This window comes from Saimiri boliviensis, chromosome 15, assembly GCF_048565385.1.
Source record: "Saimiri boliviensis isolate mSaiBol1 chromosome 15, mSaiBol1.pri, whole genome shotgun sequence".
Classification (NCBI taxonomy): domain Eukaryota; kingdom Metazoa; phylum Chordata; class Mammalia; order Primates; family Cebidae; genus Saimiri; species Saimiri boliviensis.
Genome location: NC_133463.1, coordinates 89266422 through 89291118, shown reverse-complemented (window position 1 = coordinate 89291118; position 24697 = coordinate 89266422). Strand labels below are relative to the sequence as shown.

Genomic DNA, 24697 nt, shown 5'->3' with positions numbered 1-24697 from the left:
TCCCAGGAGAGGACGGGACCATCACAACCAGCAGACCCAAGGGAGACCTGCCCTCCCAGGCATCTGAAGACTCCAGGCAGGTGGGGAGCCCGCACCCCAGGGAGGGGCAGAAACCTACAGACACTCCAAAGGCCCTCAGCTCAGAACACATCCTGCCAGCCTAGGGGCTACTTGGAGCCCTGTGCCATCTTATGCCCTCCCTGCACAGCCCCTCAGGGGCTCTGGGCATCACCGCGGTGCCCAGCACGGGTGTGCAGGAGTCCAGGCCACACTCAGGCCCGCAGGTTGACTAGGCGCCACGTCCAGGGATGGAAGCTCACATCCCTCCCATTCCCTGCCCCACCAGGGGCTGCCACCAAACAGCCCTGGACCTGAGGGGTGGATCTGGGGGTGGAAGGAGCTCAGAGGAGCTGGTCCCTACCCTCCAGCTCCAGGGCTCAGAGACAGCCCCGGCCAGGAACTCGGCCCTGTCTCGCAGTGCTGTGGCCAGGCCACTCACACGGGCCTGTCGGATGCTGCAGCTCCCCAGGCCTCCCCCAGCGGGGCCCACGGACGACTCAGGCAGGCGGTGGCGGCTCAGCACCTCGGGGACTGGGAGGCCCTCGGGGCAAACTGCCCTCACGTTGAGGCCAGGGATCCCCAGGGAACCATGCAGCCTGGAACACCACCCTCCAGAATCAAATGCTGCGGCAGACCACTCCGACGGGTGAAGAAAACGCGAGGTAGGTGGGCACTTCACAGCCCTGCCCACGTCTTCACCTCCTCCCCAGCAGCAAGGCACTCGTGAGGGCCGGGGAGGGGCTTCTCATTCTAGTCTCTAGCGCCCACCACGCTCCCACCCTGCCCTGAGCCCTGGGCGGGTGCCAGCATCCCTGTTCCCAACAGCACCGGGAACCCAGGGGCAGGGCAAGGGCCCTTTCACCCTATTTTACAAACTTCTGACAGCTGCTCAGGACAGAGCCAGTGTAGGCGGGGTGCTGTCTAATTTTTGGGTTTTTTAGATAAAATTCATAAAACATGAATCCACTATTTTAGCCTTTTTTGTTAAATCTCACTGTTACCCAGGCTGGGGTGCTATGGTACGATCTCGGCTCACTGAACATCCGCCTCACAGGTTCAAGCAATGCTCCTGACTCAGCCTCCTGAGTAGCTGGGGATGCCCACCGCCACACCCAGTGATTTTTTTATATTTTTAGTAGAAACAGCGTTTCGATATGTTGGCCAAGCTGGTCCCAAAGTCCTGACCTCAAGAGACCCACCCACCCCGGCCTCCCAAAGTACTGGGATGACAGGTGTGAGCCACCATGCCTGGCCATTGGAACCATCTTCAAGTGTCCCCTTCAATGTTTTAATATACTCACAGTGCTGTGTGCTCATCACCACTAACTCCAGAACACCCCCATCAACCTCCACCCCCCGACCCCCATCACCCTCCCACCCCCCAACTCCCCCACCCCCCACCCCACCACCCCACCTCCCCACCCCCTACCCCCACTCCCCCACCCCACCACCCCCACTCAGCAGTCACTCCATCCCTCCTCCCCCAGCCCCTGGCAACCACAAGTCTGCTTTCTGTCTCTAAGGACTTGCCTGGTGGGGACATTGTCTATGAATGGCCTCACATACCATGTGGCCCCTCTGCACCTGGCTCCTTTTGCTTCTCCTGGCGATCTAAAGGCTCCGCCACAGCACAGCCCGGGTCCATGCCTGCTCCTCCTGTTGGCTGCCCACATTCTACTGCAAGGATGTGCAATCTTCTGGCTTCCCTGGGCCACACTGGAAAAAGAACTGTCTTGCACCACAAATAAAACACACTAACACCAATGATAGCTGATTATTTAAAAAAAAAAAAAAAAACCCTCATGTTTTAAGAAAGTTTATGAATTTGGCCAGGTGCGGTGACTCATGCCTTTAATCCCAGCACTTTGAGAACCAGGTAACATGGCAAAATCCCATCTCTAATAAAAATACAAAAATTAGCCAGGCGTGGGTGGCGGGCGCCTGTGATCCCAGCTACTCGGGAGGCTGAGGCAGGAGAATCACTTGAATCCGGGAGTCGGAGGTTGCAGTGAGCCAAGATGGTATCACTGTGCTCCAGTCTGGGCAACAGAGTAACACTGCATCTCAAAAAATAGTTTACAGATTTGTGTTGGGCTGAGGGTTGGGCAAGCTTGTTTACTGTATGTGCCTGCCATGTTTTATTCATCCATCCCTCCGCGGATGGACATTTGGGTCATTTCCAGGTCTGTCTTAATTTTATTCTCAGGGACCGAGCCAGGGGCTGTGCGGGGCACTGTGAGGCTGGGGGAGGGCTATACCTTAACCATCACCCACAATTCCTGTCCTGCCAAGACCTGTCGAGTACAGGAGGCTGAGGTCCTACCAGATGCACCCTGTGGGAGTCCCGACAGCGTGCCCACGTGTGTGAAGGAACGGAGGGAACAGGAGGACTGCGAGTGGGGGGGCCTGGGAGTCCAGGCCGGCACGTGGAGGTTGGGGGGACACAGGGCAACCTTCCAGCACCTTTCGGGGCTGTGCCAGGCTGCTGGGGAGGTCGCTGGGCAGGTCAGGGTGGGATGGAGGTCCCAGTGGCCGGGGAACTTGGGGAAGGGCCCTCCAGGGTCCCTGGCAGAGAGGGCAAACGGTGCCCCCCAAGGGCCCGCCCACTCCCCTGGAGAGAACCCAGAAGATGAAGGTGGCATCAGAGACGGGCCTTAGAGGGCGGAAAAGATAGATGAAGATGTTTTTGGAAGCTAAACGCATAACCTGCATGACCTCGAGCAGACAAGGAGCACAGGGCAAGGACTTATTTAATTCACTCGGCGGGAACAGCAGGAGGCAAAGCCGGCTCAAAGGAGGATTCAGGGCTAAGTGCCTGCAGCCCTCGAGAGACCGCACAATGGATTAAGATGGGGAAGAGGCAGGCTGTCCCTGACTGCAGACGGCGCGGCCCCCACCACTCACCATCTTCTCTGCCACACAGAAGCCACTGGCACCTCTACCGAAACTCCGCAGTTCACGCAGGGTGTCAATGAGTCTGGGCCCTGTTTGATCACAGTGGACGTGGACATCCACAGAGTTGGCCTAATCAATCCAACACCGCAAAGCAGAAGGAGGCATCCAGGCGGGGGCGCGGCTTGAGCAAGGGCCAGAGGCAGGAGGGCAGGCCGGCCTTCCCAGGGGTGGGCTCTGGGGGGCAGTAGAGAGAGGAAGGCAGGGCTTCCCAGGGGGATGCCTTGGGAAACTGCTCCCCAGCTTCTCAGAAGTACTTCAGGGCGGGGACAGGTCCTCACGGTCCCAGTCCAGGCATGTCACAGAATCAAGTGCAAGGTGAGGAAGTAGAAAGTCCCGGAATCCGAAGACGGGGCAGAATAGCAGCCTTGGGTGGCTGACAAGTGCACTGGGGACAACCAAGCCCAGAAGCCTAAAGCCACCGCCCAGTGGGGCCACCAAGGGTCACCAAGAATCTGGGATACCCATCTGGCATCCTGGGTATCCTCACCCCTGCCCCCACCCTACGTCAGATCATAGCCCCTCTGCTCAAAGCCTCCAATGGCACCCACATCACTCAGAAGGAAAGCCTGAAATCCTATGGCCCTAAAGGCCCCATGCGACCTGTTCCCTGCCCTCTGCCCTCTGCCCTCTGCCCTCTGCCACTCCCCGCTCCTCACCTCCTGCAGCCTCACCTGCCTTCCAGCTCTTCCTGCAACTTGCCAAGCACAGTCCTGCCTCCGAGCTCTTGTCCTGGCTGTGCTGGCAGCCAGGAACCCACTCTGTCCCCACGCCATCCGGTGCTGGTCCCCTTCCTATCACTGGGATCTCAGGTTCAACGTCCTCCTGTGCCCCCTGCTAGCCACCGAGACCTGTCCTCCATCCCCCAACCACAGCAGGAATCATCTGTCCCCCTCCTGGCAAAGCTTGTCAGCCTCTCACCCCACACAGGATGAGAGCCCGGCCACAGCCCCACCCTTGGCTGCCTGGTTCTCAGTGGGCACCGACCGCACGAAGCAGGTGCTGGCTCAGTGGGGGTGTGAATGCATTCAACTGTCCCGTGAGCAGGAGGAAGGCAGTGTCAAGCGCCCCTAGAGATGGCTGAGGACGCTGAGGACAGAGGAAGGAGGGCCTGCCAGCCATTCCTTCCCACCCAAGGACTCCCAGCAGCACAGTCACCAGGGCACCTGTGAGCGGGCCCAAAGTCCCTGCTTGGGTGGTCTTGTGGAAAACAGGCTCCCACCAAAGGCGCCTGGAGACTGGGGGCCCTAGAGGAAGGAGTGTCTGCTGGGTGTCTAGCCAAAATTGCCTGGGGATCCCCCAAGGAAGACAGGATATGGCCAAGCACCCAGAAAGAACTGGGGCCACTTCTGCATGGGACCCACAGGACCAGGAGCCAGGCCCACAGAGCCCAAGGGACCAGGGTCCCCACATCCCCGCTGCTCCCTCACCAGGGGGCCAGGGCTCGAAACAGCACCAGAGAGGTCCTGCTCATTCCTGCGGCAGCCCCTGCAGCCCTGGGGGTGTCTTGACTGTCCCTGTCATGGATTGTGGGCAGCAGACAGGAAGTGCTGATTAATCCATGTGGGGTCCCCAGGATCAGCACAGGGTCAGGCCCAAAGCAGGTGTCAGTTAACGCTGTGGGATGAGGATTTCTGGCAGTTTAAATTACTTGTTGAACACTCCTGGCAACGCAGACAGTTGGTACCCAGTAAGTGCTGCCAGTTGGTGGTGCTTCCTGAGTGCCAGGTGCTGTTCCATGCCCTTTACATGTAAAGGCTGTGTGCCCCCCCACCCCCAGTGTTGACAGGAGGTGTGGGAGGCAGCTTAGGGCTGGGACAAGCCGACTCAGAGCTGCTGTTCCTGCCTCCATGCCTGTCCCACAGCCGCCTCCTCCTGGAGGCCCTCAGGGGGTCCTTGAGGATACAGCCCTGCCTCTACGGAGATGCTCTGCCCCCAAGCCCCTGCTGACTCAGTACCACCTCGAGAGGGTCTGTCCACTCTGTCCATGCAAGTCCTACCTTCCTGGAGACCAACTCACCAGCCCGTACTTACTGGGCACCTGCTGAATACCATGGCTATACTCTGGGTCCAAGGGAGCTCACGGGGGGAAAGGCTCAGTTCCTAACATGACAGCAAACTTGCCAGAGCAACCAGGAGCCAGACTCATGGGGGCCAGAGACCCCAGGACCCGAAGCACCCCTGCGCAGGACAGAGGAGAGAGGCCCTCAGCTGCTGGGGGGCCCTGCCCCAACAGACCCTCTTACCCCATGAGAATCTCCTACCCTTGACCCAGTTTCTGCCCCAACTCCCTGAAAGGAGGAGAAGCACGGACGCTCCGAAGAGGGTCCACCTTGTCCCCGCAGCACCCGACAAGTGCAACAGCACCTCAAGTAACACCATTGCTTTCAACATGGTTTCGGGAAAATACTGATGAGTAAAAAAATCGCTTCCCGTTCAGGGCCATTGTGCGGCGTGTGCACGTGCCCTCCGGGTCCTCGTGGGTTTTCTCCCCATCCTCTGGCTCCCCCACACCCCAGAGCTGTGCACATCAGGTGAACAGGTGTATCGACAAGCCGGCTGAGTGGGCGTGACTGTGCATGTGAGTGTCCTGCCACGGAACGGGGTCCTGAGTGGGTGTGGCTGCACATGTGAGAGGTGAAGGGGTCCTGAGTGGGTGTGGCTGCGCATGTGAGAGGGGAAGGGGTCCTGAGTGGGTGTGGCTGCGCATGTGAGAGGGGACAGGATCCTGAGTGGGTGTGGCTGTGCATGTGAGGGGGACAGGGTCCTGAGTGGGTGTGGCTGTGCATGTGAGAGGGGAAGGGGTCCTGAGTGGGTGTGGCTGCACATGTGAGAGGGGAAGGGGTCCTGAGTGGGTGTGGCTGCGCATGTGAGAGGGGAAGGGGTCCTGAGTGGGTGTGGCTGCGCATGTGAGAGGGGATAGGATCCTGAGTGGGTGTGGCTGTGCATGTGAGGGGGACAGGGTCCTGAGTGGGTGTGGCTGTGCATGTGAGAGGGGAAGGGGTCCTGAGTGGGTGTGGCTGCACATGTGAGAGGGGAAGGGGTCCTGAGTGGGTGTGGCTGTGCATGTGACAGGGGAAGGGGTCCTGAGTGGGTGTGGCTGTGCATGTGAGAGGGGATGGGGTCCTGAGTGGGTGTGGCTGTGCATGTGAGGGGGACAGGGTCCTGAGTGGGTGTGGCTGCACATGTGAGAGGGGACAGGGTCCTGAGTGGGTGTGGCTGTGCATGTGAGGGGGACAGGGTCCTGAGTGGGTGTGGCTGTGCATGTGAGAGGGGAAGGGGTCCTGAGTGGGTGTGGCTGTGCATGTGAGAGGGGACAGGGTCCTGAGTGGGTGTGGCTGTGCATGTGAGAGGGGAAGGGGTCCTGAGTGGGTGTGGCTGTGCATGTGAGAGGGGACAGGGTCCTGAGTGGGTGTGGCTGTGCATGTGAGGAGGACAGGGTCCTGAGTGGGTGTAGCTGCACATGTGAGAGGGGACGGGGTCCTGAGTGGGTGTGGCTGTGCATGTGAGAGAGGAAGGGGTCCTGAGTGGGTGTGGCTGTGCACATGAGAGGGGACAGGGTCCTGACTGGCTGTAGTTGTGCATGTGGGTGTGCCCTACGACGGGACAGTCCTGAGCCGGGTCGGGTCCCACCTTGTGCCTGGAGCTGCTGACATAGGCTCAGCCACTCGTGACCCTGAACTAGAATTTCCACTGGGTGGGAAAATGAATGAATCAATAAATAAAAATTATTGCAAAATAAAAACTCGTCTAATAGACATAGACGAACGCATGAGAATACGCTGTGGCGTTTGTGATGGTTTGATTTTGAAGTGCATGGTGGCAGAAGGTGCCCCAACCACGTTTGTGACTCAGATGCGTTGTTCCACCACCACTCACTGGCCCACCGAAGGCTGGGGAGCAGTTCTCCTGTGTAATTCAGCTTTCTTACATGTATGTGTAGCTCACATTTACCTCAGTGTTTAATATTAGAAGTGTTTGGGATCCTCATTGGAAGCTTGGTGACGTTGCTGTGACCAGAAATATCTGGTAGGAACTTAACTCTTATATCTATCAACCTATGGTAACACTAGTTTCCTTAAACCAAATTGCACTTAAAACCAGCTTGGCCGGGCACGGTGGCTCAAGCCTGTAATCCCAGCACTTTGGGAGGCCGAGGCGGGTGGATCACGAGGTCAAGAGATCAAGGCCATCCTGGTCAACATGGTGAAACCCCGTCTCTACTAAAGGTGCAAAAAATTAGCTGGGCATGGTAGCATGTGCCTGTAATTCCAGCTACTCAGGAGGCTGAGGCAGGAGAATTGCCTGAACCCAGGAGGCGGAGGTTGCGATGAGCCAAGATCGCGCCATTGCACTCCGGCCTGGGTAACAAGAGCAAAACTCCGTCTCAAAAAAAACAAAACAAAACAAAACAAAAACGGCTTAAAGTCACAGCTTACAAGAAACTACGGATGACGTTGCGTGAGGCTTACTGCACACTGCGCCCAGGAGAAAAGTCTGGGCCAGCCCAGGCCCAGCAAGGCGGTCTTCCCCAGGCTCAGCACTCTCAGACCAGAGCTTCCCCCAACATCCCACAACACACTTACTGGGCGCCTACTGAATACCGTGGCTACACTCCAGGTATACCCCTCTCAGCAGCATCGGCAATGCTGGTGAGAGCAGGGCCACCGCACACATGGTGCCCGGCCTCCTTGGCTACACGAGAGGCCACTGCAGGCTTTCTTCCGGGCAGCGTGCTGGCTGCATGCGCTCTTCACTATCTGTGTAACAAGTCAGGACGCAGGAGAAGCTGACAGGGCTCTGCCTGCCTGACCCAGGGAGGTGGCGAACCCTAAGTCCTACCACTGCCTCCAAAGCAGCGGCACCCACACCCCAGGGCTGCTGGGAGGCTGGACCGGACAACGGCAGGTCTGGTGCATACAGGAGGTGCCTGGGAGCAGCCAGGGACCCTCCAGAGACATCGATTCCTGCTCTGGACAGGCCCCGGTGGCCAGGCCCCTGAAGAACAAACCTCCCGGCCACCCACAGGCACCTGGATCTGCCAAAGCCCCGGTTCTCACGCTCACTTGCTCCTCAGAGAGGGCTGGGGACAAAGCCTGAAACCCCAACACAGTCTCAGGGAGGGCTTCCCCCATGCAGATCATGAGTAGCGCCTTCAAAAGGCGTGAGGAAGGGGAAGCAGGAGGGGAAGGGATGGGGAAAGTCAGGAGGGAGGGGAGCAGGGCGTAGGGGGAGGGGAAGGGGTAGCCGGAGCGGGAGGGGCCATTCCCCAGCCTCCCCATGTGGGCGGGGACTCCTGAAGGCAGGAGGCTGGGACAGGCACGAGGCCCCACAAGGCTCAAAGTTCCCCCTAGGGCCAGGCAGGCCCCGCTGGCAGTGTCCGTGGGAAAGGCCCTGGGCCCAGCCAGCCACACTCAGGCCTGTCAGTGGGCACTGGGGGCTGCCACAAATGCCAGGGCAGCTGCACCATCCCATGGGGTGGAAATCCAGGCCCGAGCCCACTCCAGGAAGGTCCAGACCTACAGGGTGATCTGGGGGCCTGAGCAGGGCACAGAGGGCTGCGGGAGGTGGTGGAAGGGCTTCTACAGCGCCACAGGCACCCTGACTGGTACCATCCATGCCCTCGGCCCCTGCTGGCCACGCCAGTCCCTGCCAGCTGCACCTTCCACCGCTCCCTCCACCTGCCCCACCTACGCCTTGCAGCCTCAGACCCGCCACCAGGGGTGGCCTCCAAAGTTCCCAGAGGCTGCACCCTCTGCCAGCAACCCCCCCCAACTCCCTTCTCCCGGACCTCAGCTGCTGCCCCAGGTCTCTTCCTCCAGCCCCACCCACGGTGGCCTGTGTGATGTCAGTGCGGGAGTGGGATCCCAGGAGCTGGAGGATCAGCCCCTGGCATCACACAGGCCACCCTGGGCTGAAGCTGAGTGGCCTCGTCCATGCCCAGGCTGTGAGCTTTGTGGGCCTGGGCCCTGCGGGGGTTCACGATGGGGGAGGGGAGGTGGCTGTGTGGATGGACAGATGGTCACGCTCGGTGAATGTCTCAGTCCACGCTCCGGCCCACGTGCCCCAGCGCCCGGGAGCTCCGCTCCACCTGCTGCTCTCTCAGATCCCTGCCCCCATATGCTATCCTGGGACTCCACGGCACAGACCTCTGAGCCGCTGGCTGTCCTCACAGGCCCAGGGCCCCTCGGGACAGCCCTTCCGGTGACTTCCTGCCAGGGAGGCCAGGGGGAGGGCTAAACAAGGCCTCCAGATGGCTTCCTGTGGCTGGGCAGCCGTGGGAACAGCCCAGCCTGGGGAGGCCACCAAGGGAAGGGAGGGTGGGAGCAGGGGCTGGCCAGCAGCATCCGTCAGCAGAACATCTGCTGAGATGGACCCGCTGCCCTCTCGGAGCCTCCAACATGGCCGGGGGGATGTCACACCCTGTCTACAGAGGAGGCCACTGAGGCACAGTTACCCCAGGGCCAGCCGCGGGGCCCCAAGCCCATCAAACCCAGTGCCCTCCCCTCCTCCCTTCCATCTCCCTGGCCTCATCTGCAAAGGGGCGGATGAGCTGGCTGGAGGCCCCCATCACGACAGGACATGCAGATGTGAAGGTACCAGCACATCTGTTCCATCCCAGCCACTCCCCAACTGTGCTACCTAGCAGGCTGGGAAACAGGGTGACCACGGCAGCTGCCACCAGAGGACCCTGAGGTTTAAAGATGTGCCCTGGGTGAGCTCCTGCTGCCAGCCCAGAAGAGGCTCTCAACGGTGCTGTTGAGAGTGACGCCGTTTCATCAGGTCCTGGGTCCCCAGGAGGAGCCCGTCCTCACCCAGCTTGCCCCTTCCTGGAGCCTCATCCACGACCCCCTCGGTATGGTGATGCCACCTCCTCCCAAAAGTCCACCCTGACTACCTGGCAAGGGGATCCTCATCCTGCCCCAACAAGACCTCAAAGTCTTGGGGACACATGCTCCAGGAAGGTGACTGTCATCTCCTACAAATCCTACTCACTGTGGGATCTCTCGAGGGTCAGGACCACCCCTCTGCCTACTGCCATCCTCACGGGGCCAGTGTGGGCCTGGGCAGCCCCCCTAGGAGGCAACAGGAGCTACACAGCAGCCAGAATAAGGATGAAGGGGGTGGCAGGGCACACAGCCGGGCACCAACAACCCTCCCATCTGACACGTCCTGGCTGTCCACGGCCTCACTCAGGAGAGCCCATCGGGGGGTGGGAGCATGGCTAGTTAATAAACAAACATCCTGCCAGACCCAGAGACCAGGGTCCAAGGGTGCCGCTGGGAAAGGACCACAGTCACCACCAAGGGAAATTTCAGGTGAGACGGCAGAGCGCACACGAGGCCGGCCCCGTCCTTGCGAGGTGAAGCCGAGCCCGGACACGGCAGCTGTGTACTTCCCGGCTGTTGGAATCCGCATGACGAACGGTACCAAGCGTGTGACTAAACTACTATCTACGTGTTTGCGCCGGACCCTGGCTCACGCTGTAATCGCGGCACTGTGGGAGCCCAAGGCAGGGAGACCAGCCCGGCCAACATGGTGAAATGCCACCTCTACAAAAAAAAGCCAGGCATGGTGGCACAAGCCTGTGGTCCCAGCTACTCCAGAGGCTGAGTCAGGAGAACCGCCTGTGCCTGGGAGGCGGAGGCTGCAGTGAGCCGAGATCGGGCCACGGCACTCAGCGTGGACAGAGCGAGACACTGTCTCAAAAAAGGAAAACAAGTATATGTTCAAATGTTGCCTCTCCCCCATGGGAACTCCTCGTGCATCCTAGCAGTGCTGCCATGGCAGGTCCCCAGCCTGCCCCAAGAACACAACCTGGCAGGTAGGGAAACTGAGGCACCATGGACGGCCCTCCCCCAGGTGGAAGGCCTGGAAGAGAGGAAGTGCATGCCACCACAACCCGGTCCATCCAGTCACCAGCTCAGGAGCAGGCAGCCTGGCGCGGGTGGTGGGGGCTCAGCTGCTAGACCTCTGTCCTAATCCCCACTCATCTGCTGCAGACTCTGGGGTCTCCCGCAAGCTCCCTATTCTCCAGCTACAAAAACTGAGGCCCAGAAAGGGCAGGAGCACAGAGAGCTGGCAGAGCCAGGGCCAGAACTTGTAGATCCTTAGGGCCATGCAGAGGGGACAGGGAGGCCACCGAGGGAGGGGCAGCTGGGAGCCCCGGGCACCCCCAGGGACCCCCTGAGCTCCATACGGCAATTCCCAGCAGATGGGCCTCTGGGCAGCCGGCCAGAGGGAAGCAAAGCCCGGGAGGAAGGGCCTCCGAGGCTGACCCAGGACGGAGAGATTAAAGGAGATGTTTGCCTTGGCACGGGCCCCAGGTCCAGGCGAGCCAGAGAGGAGGGGGCCAGCGTTCCAGGCACCAGCAGAAGATGCCAGACTGGTGGTGCCAGGAGGAAGAGGCACCCTCTCAGGGGGCAGAATGGGTGTGCAGGTACAGCATACCGTGTGCCACAGCAGTGGTGGTGATGGGGACAGGAGACAGGCCGGGAGAAACCCCGGGTGGGGTGGCAGGGAATCCTCCGAGCCCTCCGGAGCCTCTTCCAGGAAGCCTGAGTCACAGGAGGGCCCCAAGCCCAGGAGAGCAGCCGGGAGCACCAGTCCCGTGGGAAGGGGACCGAGATGGGGACAGGGATAGGGCAGGGCCACCCATCACCTCCTCCAGCTGGGCTAGGCCTGGCTTTGAGGTCTCCGTGGAGGGTGAGGATGAGGCCGTGGGAACAGGCTCCTGCAGCTCCCCAGAGGGAGGCGGGTGGTGGAGCTAGAGAGTGGGTCCAGCCCATCCTCCAGAAGGGGAAACTGAGGTCCAAGAGAAGAGCCTCCTGGACAATGACATCATCAACTAAAGCGTGCCCCGGGCAGCCCAGGCCCGGACACTGGGGAGACCAAGGCAGGAGTCTCCTCAGCCAGGCCCTGAGCACCCTCACCCTGGGGTCCTCAGCTTCCCGAGTCCAGTTCTAGCACATCCGCCCTCAGCCACAGACCCGAGACCCTCCAACGCCCAGGTGTAGAGGCTTCCTCCTGATACCCATTTCCAGGACCTCACGCCAGGGAAACCTGATCCCTGCAGGCCCTGCTCCACCGTACCACCTCACTCTAGAACATTCCCTGGCTCCTGCCACTCCATGCCCCAGGATGGGAGTCAGGGACTTGAACCCCAGCAAGCTGCAGTGGGGGGGTTCCCAGACCCCCGTCTGCCCAAGTAAGTACCGGTGGCTCCTGCAGGGGTGTTGGAAGCTCCAGGAATTGGGGTGTGCCTCAAACAGAACCAAGCAATCAGGGGATCAGTCCCGTGGGAAGGGGACTGAGATGCGGTCCCCTTATACCATTATAACCATTCAACTTATAACCATTCATCAGGTCCAGCCTCTTATTTGCAAGTACAGAGCAGAGACCCCACGGGGTTATGCCCACCCCCGATTATGCTAGGGTCACCTAGCAGGAGACTTGGGCCCCACTGGCCCACTCCACCTCTCACACATCAAATAAACCCTGAGCCCTGGCTATGCCAGGCCCCGGGCAGAGGGCACAGGGGCCCTCTTCTAGGCCATCCCAGCTCCAACGGACCCTGACTACATCTTCCAGGGCCAAGGCTCCCGCCTGGCCACCTCCAGGCAAGCCTCAGGCAGATGCCTCCCTCCCTGTTCCGCCTGCGCTGACCAGCCAGGGTCCTGCATCCAGGTCTCGGCCCGTCCAGGACAGCCGGTCTCACACATCATAACAGCAGCAGCCTGCAGACCCTGCACAGAGGGTCAGTGGTGCCAAGGCCTCAGAACCAGGGGCAGCAGGAGGGCAATGCCCAACTCAGGTCCAATTTCCGTTAAACATTTTGTGAAACTCCCTCACAGCTGATGAGCAAGGATAACAGAGTCTCACTGAAGCTATCCAGAAAGATCACTGCCTTTAAGGCCGGGCGCGGTGGCTCACGCCTGTAATCCCAGCACTTTGGGAGGCCGAGGCGGGCGGATCACAAGCTCATGAGATCAAGACCATCCTGGTCAACATGGTGAAACCCCGTCTCTACTAAAAATACAAAAAATTAGCTGGGCGTGGTGGCGCATGCCTGTCATCCCAGCTACTCAGGAGGCTGAGGCAGGAGAATTGCTTGAACCCAGGAGGCGGAGGTTGCGGTGAGCCGAGATCGCGCCATTGCACTCCAGCCTGGGTAACAAGAGCGAAACTCCGTCTCAAAAAAAAAAAAAAAAAAGATCACTGCCTTTTACAGACGAGCACGCTGGTGCCGAAGAGGCCAGAACCAGGCTCCACAGCCACTGAGGCACTCGGGCCGGGAGGCAGGGTCCTCACGTGTAGCATGTCACCCTACCACGTGCCTCGTGAGGGTTTGCGGGGGATGCGTGCCCCACCTTCACCTTCGGCTCACTGGACTCCCGACTGGGGCCAGCAGGGAGCGTCCGCCCAGCAGCCAGGCGGCAGAGGTCCTCCTTCTGCGCTTGGGGTAGGAGCTGGGCATGGCAGAGGCACTTCCCAGCAGGACCCCCACCCTCTCCCACCCAACCACAACCCCAACCCGGGACAGGCCTTACAGGAAGACACCCCAGCCCACCCAGGGGGCTCCATGCAGGTCACTGGGACCTCCTTCCAAGAGCCCCCACTGTCTGGAGCCTGTGTGACCTCACGAACTGACAAAGCTTCAGCCTCTCACTGTACAATGGGCAGATGGTCTGTCCTACCGCCACAGGGACCCACCAGGATGGGGTTGGCACAGCCCTGAACACCCTGGCAACCACCTTCCCCAGCCCTGGCTTCCCCGCCTGTAACACAGCTCTCTGTCCTGCTCCAGGCACCGCTCTGGCCCTCAGGAGGCAGCTGGAGCCACCTTCAACACAAATCAACCTGCGTTCTTCCCCCTAAGCCTTCCAGGGCCTTCCAGCCTGGCACCCTCCTGGCTAGGAAAACAGCAAGGCGGGAAAGGCTTGCTCCAGGTCCCTAGCCAGTTCGGCCACCCTCCCACAGGAGCACCTGGCTCAAGGGCGTGTCCCAGAGAGCACAGCCCAGCCGGCTGCGTTCCCTGGATCCTTCGTCCACTGTGCCTGGAACCCCAGCAGCTCGGCAGGCTCAGGATCCGCACTTCAGCTCGTCAGCTCCGCACACGCAGCCTGTCGGCATGGTCTCGTCCCACATGAGAGAAGAGTACACTGAGGCTCAGAAGCTGACATGGCCAAGCTGGCACCGCCAAGCTAGCCCTTTCCTGAGTCCACCTTCTTCCCATCCTGTAACCCCCATCCCCACCTTATCTCTTCCAGGCCCACTCCTCAGCAGGCGCCCTTTGTCCCACATGGGCCTGTGGCACAGCTGCCCCACTCGGTGCCATCCTGTTTCCAGTAGGCCAGAGCAGGCACACACAGTAGATGCTCCAGGGCTAGCCAGCTCAGTAAGAGAGGAATGCTGGACTGGCTGCCCGGGGCCAGAATCCACGCCACCTGACGACCCTCCCGGGGCCAGAATCCACGCCACCTGATGACCTGAGCTGCCCACCCCACTGGCACTGCTGCCCAGATGACAAGACCCCTCCCCTGCCCATTAACTGACCTTTCCCCAAAAGAGAGGCACAGCTAGTGTTCAAATTCCTGCCCTCCTCCCAGCAGGGACCCTGGCACGTCACTTCTCCCCGAGGGTCCTTCTCTGGCTCTAGGGCAGGACGGATTATGAACACTTACCCCAGTGGTCTCAGTCCTCTAGCATTAAGGGAGGTGAAACGCATCAAGTGCTACGTATGAGTCGATCGTGGTCCTGACCGGTGGCACCGCAGCTCAGATAATGGGGTCGGTCCTGGCTGTACCTTGACCACCAAGCACTGCCGGGAAGCCCCACCTTCACATGGCACGGGGTTACAGTCACGGGGGGGGCGGGGGCTACACATTGGGTTAGGCCTGCTTCCTCTGAGCCAGTGGCAGGGTTCAGGGGGCCGGGGAGCGAGGGCCAGGCCAGGGTGGGTGAGGGGAGGGAGCCCCATCTGTCCCCTGCCAGGATGCCCTTGGGGGCAACAGCAATAACTACACTGCATTTCCATTCCTTCCAGAAGCATCGACCCAGACACGGAGGCACCCCTGCATCCAGGGAAGATGCCAGGAGAGGGGCCAGGAGCATGGGGGCACCCCTACACCTGGAGAAGATGCCAAGGAGGTACCAGGAGGCCCAGGGGCACCCCTACATTAAGGGAAGATGCCAAGAGAGGAGCCGGGGGCACAGGGGCACCCCTACATCCGGGGAAGATGCCAGGAGAGGAGCCAGGGACATGGGGGCATCCCTACACCTGGAGAAGATGCCAGGAGAGGAGCTGGTGGACATGGGGGCAGATGAATGGGGGCTGCAGGACGGCGGGGTGGCGCATGCACCTAAGGAGAAGCGGGGGTGCACTGGATGACGGTCCCCAGCGCCCCCAGTTCCTCTCCAGGAGGAAGGTAGACCTGAGGGCCCACTCTCAGGACCCCAGCTGAGCCCTGAGCCATGTGGTCATCCCTGACTCAGTTCCACTTCCAAACCATGAGGCTGCCACTGAGGCAGCCAAGTAGGTGGCCGCCAGGACCCTCCGCCCTCTGCTCAGGCTCGGGGGTGGAAGGAAGCGCCCATCCCTGTTCCCATCCCACCGGCCCCAGGAGGCCAGCCTACCCGATTGGCGGGCGTGGGGCAGGTACCTCGCCCCCTGGGCCACCCCGCAATCGCACTCACCCCACTCACAGGGCACCAAAGTCAGGCGGCAGCGACGCCACACCGACCACGTCCCTGTGTGAAGTGCGGTGCCCCACCTGCAGCCTCGGCCACGTCCCTGTGTGAAGTGCGGTGCCCCACCTGCAGCCTCGGCCACGTCCCTGTGTGAAGTGCGGTGCCCCACCTGCAGCCTCGGCCACTCCCACCCAACCCCGAACCACGTGGACAGGACGGGTCTTATCGGCCCCTGGACCCCACCCAGGTCCCTGCCTAGGGGTCCTGCGGGCAGGTCCAGGTCGGAGGGAGGGATGGGAAATCTTTTATACCTCATGGCTGTTCACCCATGTGACTGAGCGTCACACCTGTCCTGCCAGGAAGACCTGTCATTGCTCCCATTTCACAGGTGCGGAAACGGAGTGGGAAGAAGCCCAGTTTCCAGCAAGCAACTGGGAAGCCGCCTCCTGCTGCCAGCTCCGCCTCCCCGCTGCACTTGCTAGGAAACGCCACTGCGGGCAGGGGAGGTGCCAGGGACCAGAGGGAGGAGCTGCCAGCAAGGGTGGCCAGGGCAGAGGTGACAAAGTGCCCTGCGGTGGTCGGAGAGGCAAACATCCGCTTACAGCCTTTGCTCAGGTTTGGGACCTCCATGGACCAAGGCAAGCCCAAGGTCTTGGGGGGAAAAATCACTGCTCTCCGCCAGCCCCAGGCCCAGGAGCGCCCGGCTCAGCCCCTCTGGCCAAATGCCACCTGGAAACCAGCCTGGTACCCTTTCCACTTAACTCACCCTTTCACCAGGACCTGCCAACCAAGGAAGGGCCTCCCCAAGCTACACCACTGCCATCTGGACATAAGTCCCCAAGGAGGTCACGTGCCCAGGCACTGGGCACCAGCGGACACTGCCCACCCTAGCGGTGAGCGGGAGGGCTCATGCCAGCTTATGCCCCTCTCAGGCTGACTGTGTGCACCTGTTCCCGAGTCCTGGGGCAGTAAAGCCATGTCTGTATGGCTTGGAAGGAGGTATGCCACAGAAACTGACCAACACTCCAAGTCAGGATTTGGTTTGGCATTTCTCAGGTGTGCCCTCCCGTCACTTTTGAGCCCAGCCACCCATGACGACTCCAAGACCTCTCACCATCCAAACTGCCTACCCGTCTGAGAGAAGGCCACCCGCCCCGCCTTCCTCCGGCCTCTCGAGTCCAGTGCCTAACTGCATTAGCCAGCCACCCTCACCACGTCCTGGGCTGGCACTGCAGAGAAGGAGCAGATGAGGCCCCCAGCCTTACTCCAGTGGTCAGGGCAGGCTTCCGGGAGGAGGGCAAAGGCAGACAGGAGGAGGCCAGTGAGGAAACCGCCTGGAGGGCACGTGTCATCCCGCCTGCATCTTCTCCCATCTCACCAGCTGCCTGTGGGAGCCTGCCAGTGACCTGCCAGCTCCGCCAGCCAGCCACGCCCACCCTCCAGGTCCAGCGCTGGGCGTGGCACAGAGTAAGTGCTTGGCAAACACGTTGAGGGTGTTGAGGGGTGACCAGATCCCTAGTGGGGGTATTTGGAAACAGCCCAGGAGTTACTACACAGGGCAGCTTCTCCTCCTTACAACAGTGAAGGGAGCCAGTGTGACAATGGGGAGACCCCCAATTGCCTAATTCCACTCAGGCGACAGGCTCGGGCCCCCCGTTTACAGCAGCCTCTAGAGTGGCCAACCAGCCGCCCCTCTGCAGATGGGAATGCCAAGGCTCTGCTTAGCCCTGCGGGTTAGGGGCTGCACAGACTCCTCCTCTCTGGGCCTCAGTCTCCTCATCTGAGATATGGAGTTAGCAAACTTCCTGGGAGGATTTCAGGAGCTCCATGAAGCATGGCTCTGCTTAGGGCTGCCGAGGGGCTGCTGTTTGTGCAAGGCCATGGGAACCCTGTGTTCAGTGACCTCCATCTGGTCTGGAGCCGCAGACACTGCTCCAGCAGTCAGAGCAGACTACAAGGATGCCCAGCACCCACCATCACGTGCGGGGCACACCCCAGAGCCCACAGGCAGAGAGAGGAGGTGCAGTACTTGCCTTTCTGCCTTGGCTGGGGGTGCCCGGGCACACTGTGAGCAGCTGGCCTGGACCCACACTGCCCTTAAAGCTGCTATCAGAGAGGGTCAGGGAAGCCCCCTCGCTAAGGGGCTGTCAGGGCTTTCCCTCCAGGAAGCAGCAGGCCAGGGCAAAACTGCTCTGCCCACTTGGAGCTAAGCACCCCACCATCCACCCCTGCGGCCACCAACTGCCCAGGAGATCCCAGGGGCATGTGAGGAGTCACCCGTTTAATTCCTGCGGCACGTGGACAGCGGCTGCTGACCTGATTCTACCCTGGGCTGCTTGGAGGGCTGAGGCGCCGCCCGAGTCCCAACACTGGATGGTCTGAGCCGGACTCCACCCGGCCGAGATCTGACGCTCCGCTTCCCCGTAACTCCACGGACATCCACGACCCACCCTGGAGGCAGGGAAGGCTGTGGGGGTTCCAGCCCCCCAAACTGTGCAGCTGAGGAAAGAACTGAGCCGTGCGTGAACAGGGGCAGAGCCAGATCCTGGGCGGGACCCTGGGCAGGATGAACTCAGAGCAGGAGGTCTTCCGCGCCCCCAGAAACAGGAGCGGGTCACCCCTTCCAGCCAGGGGTGTCCCGTGGCTCGCCTGGGGAAAGGGCGGCCTCCCGGGGCTCGGGCCCGGCACGTGGCAGCCTCCAGGCCCACGTTCGTTGTCCGCGGAGCGGCCGCCAGGCGCAGGGTCCCGGGACGCGCGGGCAGGGGGAAGGCGGCGGCCCTCCCCCCTGCGCGCCCCGAAGCCGTGCCCGGAGCAGGCAGCGGGCTCGCGCGCGCACGGCCCCCCACGCGCCTGCACAAAGCGCCGCGCGCCCCCGCCCCGAGCGGGCGCGGAGGAGACTGACCTGGCGGTCCGGGCGGCGCCGGCACGACGGGCGGAGGGCTCGGGACGCGCGCGCCCTGGCGCACAGGCGCGGCCGCCGCTCCGCCGGCTCGGAGCGCGCGCCGGGTCACGTGGGGGCACGGCCCAATGGGAGCGCACCCCAGGCCGCGGCCGCGCGCCCGCCGCCCCCGCGACCGCCACGGGCCGGGAGGAGGCGGCCGCGGGGGCTGACCTTGGCTCCCGGGCATGGCGGACGCCTAGGCCGGGTCGGCCTGGGACGGGCGGGCGTCGGAGGGGCAGTTCTGAAGCTCGAGTGAAGAGGAAGAGGGTGGGATGCGGCGGAGGCCAGGGAGTTCACGAAACTTCTGGAGTTCTCAGTTTCCCCCTCAGTTGACGGGGGCTAGCTGAGGGGGATGGGCTGGGGCGACAAGACAGAAGCCACCCGGTCCGGGTACTTGGGGTCAGACCGGCTTCAGGACCCCCGACCCCCGTGTTATCAGAGCAGGTGGGGCGCCCACCAGACACGTGATGCTCGGAAGGGCAGGAGGCGCCCCGCCCCGTGCCCGCAGGCGGCGAGGCCCGCCCAGGTGAGGGCCGCCTCTCAGCCTCCAGCCTGCCCATGGGGAGCTCTCAGGGGGCTCCCTTGGGGACCTTGAGGACGTCCTCTTCTGGGTCACCCCCTTCCTAGTGAGGCTTGTGACTCCAGTTACTGGAAAAAAACTGGCACTGGTTCGTGTAGGAGGCCCAAGAAAAGAGGAAACAGAGGCAAGCTGGGGTCTCCCAGGGGGCCTCACCCACCCGGCCCTGTTGCATGCCAGTCCCTGGACTCTTGGCCCAGGCGGATGTTCAACTGCTCGAGTCCTGCCTCCACTTCCCCTAAAGATGCCCTTCCACCTGTTCACCCTCAGCAGCCAGAGAGACCCCGGGAAGATGGGAGCGAGAGCCACCTTCCTCTACAAAGCCTCCAGGCACCACCTCACTGGGAAAGGCCGGAGACCCTAAAGTGTCCCAAGAGCACCTGACTGGGCTCCCTCCCGGCCACCTGGTTGCCAGCCTCTCTGAGAGCGCCTGCAAGCTATTCTTCCAGCCCAAAGCTTCCTTCCCGCCTAAGGGCCTTTGCACCTGCTGTGCCTTCTGCCTGGAAGTTCACCCCAGACTATCCCAGGGGCTCCCTCCTTCGAATTGCATGGTCCCCATCAGCTGCCGCCGCCTCTGAGGGCTCAGCCTCTGCTGGCCCTCCAGTCTCTCAGCCCCACTGCAGTCTCGACTCTGCCAGAAAATCCCCCGATCAGAGACAACACACGTCATGGGCCAGTCCCCAGTGCCCAGCATCTGGCGCAGAGCAGGCGCGTACAAATCCTGGGCAGGTGGGCAAGCCGATGGTGTCCAGAGAGCCCTGGTCCTTCCTAAGGGCAGGGGTGGAGATGGCAAATCCTGGACAGGTGGGTGAGCTGATGGTGTCCAGAGGGCCCTGGTCCTTCCTAAGGGCAGGGGTGGAGGTGGCTTGGGGGACAGAACCTGGAAGACCCGGGTTCAAATCTGAGCTCATCAGCTCATTCGGTCCTCACACAGCCCATGCTGGGAGAGCTTGTGTTCTCCCTGTTTTACTGATGAGACGGAGACAAGGTCAGCAAGTCCCGAAGATTGCCCAGCAAGTTGGGAGTACAGCTGGTACAATGCCCACATTTAGCTGCTAAACCGGGTGTCTACTTGGTGTGTTCAAGCATGCACGGGAAGGTGGAGGCAACATCCCTGGTGCTCCAGCTTTGAGGTCCTAGGAAAAAGGGAGCCTCCCATTCAATGCTTCTATTGCTAGGAAGTTCGGCACCTGTAAAAGCAGCTGCTTCCCATTTCATTGTGGGTCCATTGTAATTATTACTTCTTAAGTATTTAGCTTCAGGCTGGGCACAGTGACCCACACCTATAATCCCAGCACTTTGGGAGGCTGAGGCAGGAGGATCGGTTGAACCCAGGAGTTCAAGACCAGCCTGGGGCACATAGTGAGACCCCATCTCTACAAAAAATAAAAAATTAGCCAGGCATGGTGGCATGCACCTGTAGTCCCAGCTACTCGGGAGGCTGAGGTGGGAGGATCGCCTCAGCCCGAGAGGTCAAGGCTAAAGTCAGCCCTGATTTCACCGCCACACCCCATCCTAAGCGAAACAGTGAGACCCTGTCTCAAAAAAATAAAGAAAAGCATTAATAAATGCATGCTTGGCTTCACCTAGCCTGAGCAGCAGCAACACCCCTGCCTGTTCCGTGCCTTTTCTCCTCCCCTGCCCAGAATCTCAGAGAGGTTTCTATCCCGGCCACCTAAATTTGCTGGGGTGAGTGGGGGCTCCTGAGAGCTGCAGCCTCCTTCCTCCTCACACTCCTGTCATCCTGCAGGGAGTCAGGAGCAAAGGAGGCTCCTCCTCGCTGGATTCATTTCAGTTCTCAGACCCTCACCGAGTGCTGACCATGCGCCAGGGACTGCCACCCACCTGCCATCCCACCAGGTCCACACGGAGCCCTGCAGAGGAGTCCCCGACACCCCCATTTTGCAGATTAGGAAGCAGAAGCTAAGCGAAGGCGTTGAGATTCAAACCCAGGCCTGGTGAAGCCAGAGCCGTCCAGCTGCTGTGAGTGGAATGGGCCGGGCATGAAGGGGTATAGGGAGCATCCTGGGATTTCACAGCTGAAGAGAGCTCAGTGATCGTGTTTTATAGAGGAGAAAATGGGGCCTCGGTAATGATGGCTGAGCCACGAAAAGGTGGGGTCAGAATTCAGGCCCAGGCTCCTGGATTCCAGACTCCAGAATCTTCCCCCCACTGGGACTGAGGTACGTTCCACAGAATGAATCCCAGCTCCACCTACGCCGGTCACTGGACCTGCCCAGGCCTGGAGGCATGGCCCGGAGGAGGCCCCCAGCGGGTAGAAGATTGGGGGTGGGGTGCGGACGGCGCAGGACAGTCTAGACGGTGGTGGGGCCCAGTGGGGCTGGCGAGATTAGCAGATTAGCTCCAGGGAGGAGAAAGATGAGGTCAGTGCTAAGTGGATTTCTGGAAAGCCTCCTCCAGCCCAGAAGGATCCTACAGGAGGGGCCCAGGCTGGGGGACCTACATCCAGCCACGGAGGGCATGGGTGGGTTCATGGCACCAGCAGCAGCTCCTGAGCCCCCATCACTGGGCTGCACCCTTCCACCACTCCTGGTCTCAGTTTCCCCATCTGTAAATGTCACAGTAGCTCCAACCTCATGGGGCTCTTGGGAAGGCCCCGTAAGATGGTGCCTGTCAAGGGCTGGGTTGCTTCTGCCTGTACAGAGCACTGTCCTTCCGAATCCTCCTCCAGCCCTGAGGGTCAAACGAGAAAAACGAGCGTGTCATGTGGTGGGAAGTTAGGTAAACAGCAGGGTGCAGCAGTATACGTCTAGGAAGAGAGTAAGTGTGGGGGATGATGCTCTCGGGACCACCTCACATCCCCTCTGTGCCCCGATTTCAGTGGCGGTGGCCCATGCTGAGGGGGAGTTGGACCCTCCTCCTTACCCAACAGTGCCCGCCTTCCGTGTGTACTAAGCCCCAAAGGGCAGAGGAGGGAGCAGCCCAGGCCAGCCCTCCAAGGCGTGGCAGGGCGCTGGTGGATGCACCCGCCCTCATCTGCAGAAGGACCGCCCTCAGGTGTCCAGCACAAGCCCCAGGAGGTCCTGAAACCAGCTGAGACCTTGATAACACACCTGGATGGCTCCCTCACCTGGCGTCACCACAAACAAACCACCTGCACCATGTCCTTGTCTCAGGCTCTGCTTTCGAGGGAGCCAGTGGAAGCAGCCGTGCCCCACACCCGTGCAGAGAGGAAGCTGGACCTGGGGCAATGGCGTGCAGGAGCTGTGAGGGTCATTTTCACTTCCCTCATTCCCCCAGTTCCATGAATGCGGCCACGCTACTGTGATGACATCTTCACTGTGTATTAGTTGCACCTGTGAAGCTTGCTCTGTGTGTGTGTGTGTGTGTGTGTGTGTGTGTGTGTGTGTGTGTGTGTGGTCGGGAGTTCTGAGTGGCTGGGCCGGGCAGTTCTGGCTGGGGTCTCATGAGACACAGTCACATGGCTGGGGTCCCAGGCATGCAAGGGCCCAACTGTGGCTGGGGGATCCCCTGCAGAGCCCGCTCACCATCCCAGCCGGGCAGGCCGTGCGGGTTCTTAGGTGCCTCCTCCATGTCTTTCTCTAGATGCCCCTCTGTAGGGATGCTTGGGTGTCCTCCTCAGGAGAGCCAGGTACATGTAATCTGGCCTCAGAAGCCACCCAGCGCCACCTTGCTGTGTTCTGTGGGGCACCCAGGCCTGCCTTGACTTGGCATGGGCGGGATAGGAGCACTTCCTGAGCCTACAAGGATGAGGTCATTGCAGGCTGAGCTTGGGCCCTGCGGCTAGGGTGAAGGTGGGGCAGTCCTGACTCGGACTTCTTAGACCAGCAATGAGGGAGGGTGTGGGAGCTGGATGGGACAGGGCTGGGACCCCTGCACCGGTGGGGCTCCCCTAAGCCTGGATGCTCCAGCCGTGTGGCCCCTTGCCAGCTGAAAACACTCCTGGCTCCCACTGCCCATGCTTGGCAAACTTTCACTGAGCACCTGTGCCAGGCATCCCTGGGACCTGCGGCAGGAGCCCCGAGGACAGGGCCCCAGCTACTGTAGCGGGGTACACAGGAAGCATGTCCCAGGCACTGCATCTGAGCAGGGATCTGCCGGCCAAGCGTGCTTCCTAGAGGAAAGGGGCTGGCGCTCAGCAGGCAGGAGGGGGGCATCAGCAGGGACTCTGTGGCCTGGTGCTCCGGTCCCAGGCAAGAGCTGGGGTGTCTCCGGGGGATGACGGGGCCTCCCTCGGGTTGACCATGGTCAGATGTCCCATCACACGCAGCCCTGTGTGGCCTCAGCCCCATCTGGCACCTGCCATTGCACCTGGTGGCCCCCAGCTCCCAGAGGACCACCGCCCATAGGCGGTCCCGCCTGTGAGGAGGCCCCGGAGGGCCAGGGCGGGAGGGCCGGCTTTCAGGGCCTTGGCCTCAGGCACGTCACACGGGCGCCCCCTCGTGGGGCCTGTGGGCAGGGCCGCGGGTGCCACCTAGGCGCAGATCCCGGGCGCCGCCCTCAGCCAGGTCTAAGGCTCTGCCGCTGATGTAGGGCAAGGCTAATCTTTGAATGAGAGGCCTGCCTTTCCATTTTGCCCCAGGCCCCTAAAATTACATATCGTGTCCTGCCTGCAGCCCCCACCTGGGCCTGGCCTCCTCATCTGCTGGGGTTCAAGGGAGACGCCAGCAAAAAGCACCCACATGCCAGTCCTGCAGCACCCCATTGAGGGGGAGAGGCAGAGCCGCAGCTGGGGTCCGGCTCCCCACCCCCGAGTCCCCAAGAGGGAGGACGAGACCCCTCGGCAGGTGCAGCCCAGACCACTGGCAAGCGGGGAGCGACGGCTGGTCTGCAGGAAGACCCCCGGCTGGGTCTCAGCAAGCCGGCCCCTCCATGTGACCTAGGCAAACCTGAGTCTGCAGAGGGCAGGCCCCACGGGAGGTCTCCAGGGGACTGGGGAGTGGCCTTCCACCTGGGCCTGTCCAACCCACCCACCCAGGCTCAGAACACTCCTGTCCCCTGTACCCTGGGCGTGGGTCTCTGGCCCGTCCTGAAGCCCGTTGTGTGTACTTCTGTGCGAGGGCACTGACAGAGCTCTCATCCAGCTGCATTTTCTGGGGACCTCGTAGACCCTGGAGGGGCCCACAGGGCTCAGAGACCGCCACTAAACCAGGAAAACCTCCCTGCTTCTGGCATTGAAGTTCCCAACCCTCAATCCAAGAACAACTTGGAGCGTTTGTGATGCGGCTGTTTTCCCCTGTTCTTTCCAGATTCGGTGAAGCTCCCTGAGCTGAGGAGAGAGGAGAGATGAGGAAGGCAGAGAGGGGACAGGGGGAGGAGACTAAGGGACAGAAGGAAGAAGGGGAGGAGGGTGAGGGAGGGGAAGGGAAAGGGGGGAGGGGGGAGGGAGGGAGGGAAGGAGAGAAGGAGGTGGAAAGAAGGGGGAGAGGGAGGGAGAGGGAGGGAGGGGGAGAGGGAGGGACAGGGAGGGAGGGAGGGGGAGAGGGAGGGACAGG

The 24697-nt window shown here is 61.3% G+C and overlaps 1 protein-coding gene across 1 annotated transcript in view; it reads right to left on the bottom strand.

Moving 5' to 3' along the window:
• PTP4A3 (protein tyrosine phosphatase 4A3) overlaps positions 1–18689 on the bottom strand; it is a 46893-nt gene extending 28204 nt beyond the window's left edge. The window contains exon 1 of the mRNA XM_074387222.1: positions 18605–18689. The gene's annotated coding sequence lies outside the window, so the exon portion shown is untranslated. The remainder of the gene's footprint in view (positions 1–18604) is intronic.
• Between the last annotated feature and the right edge of the window lie 6008 nt (positions 18690–24697).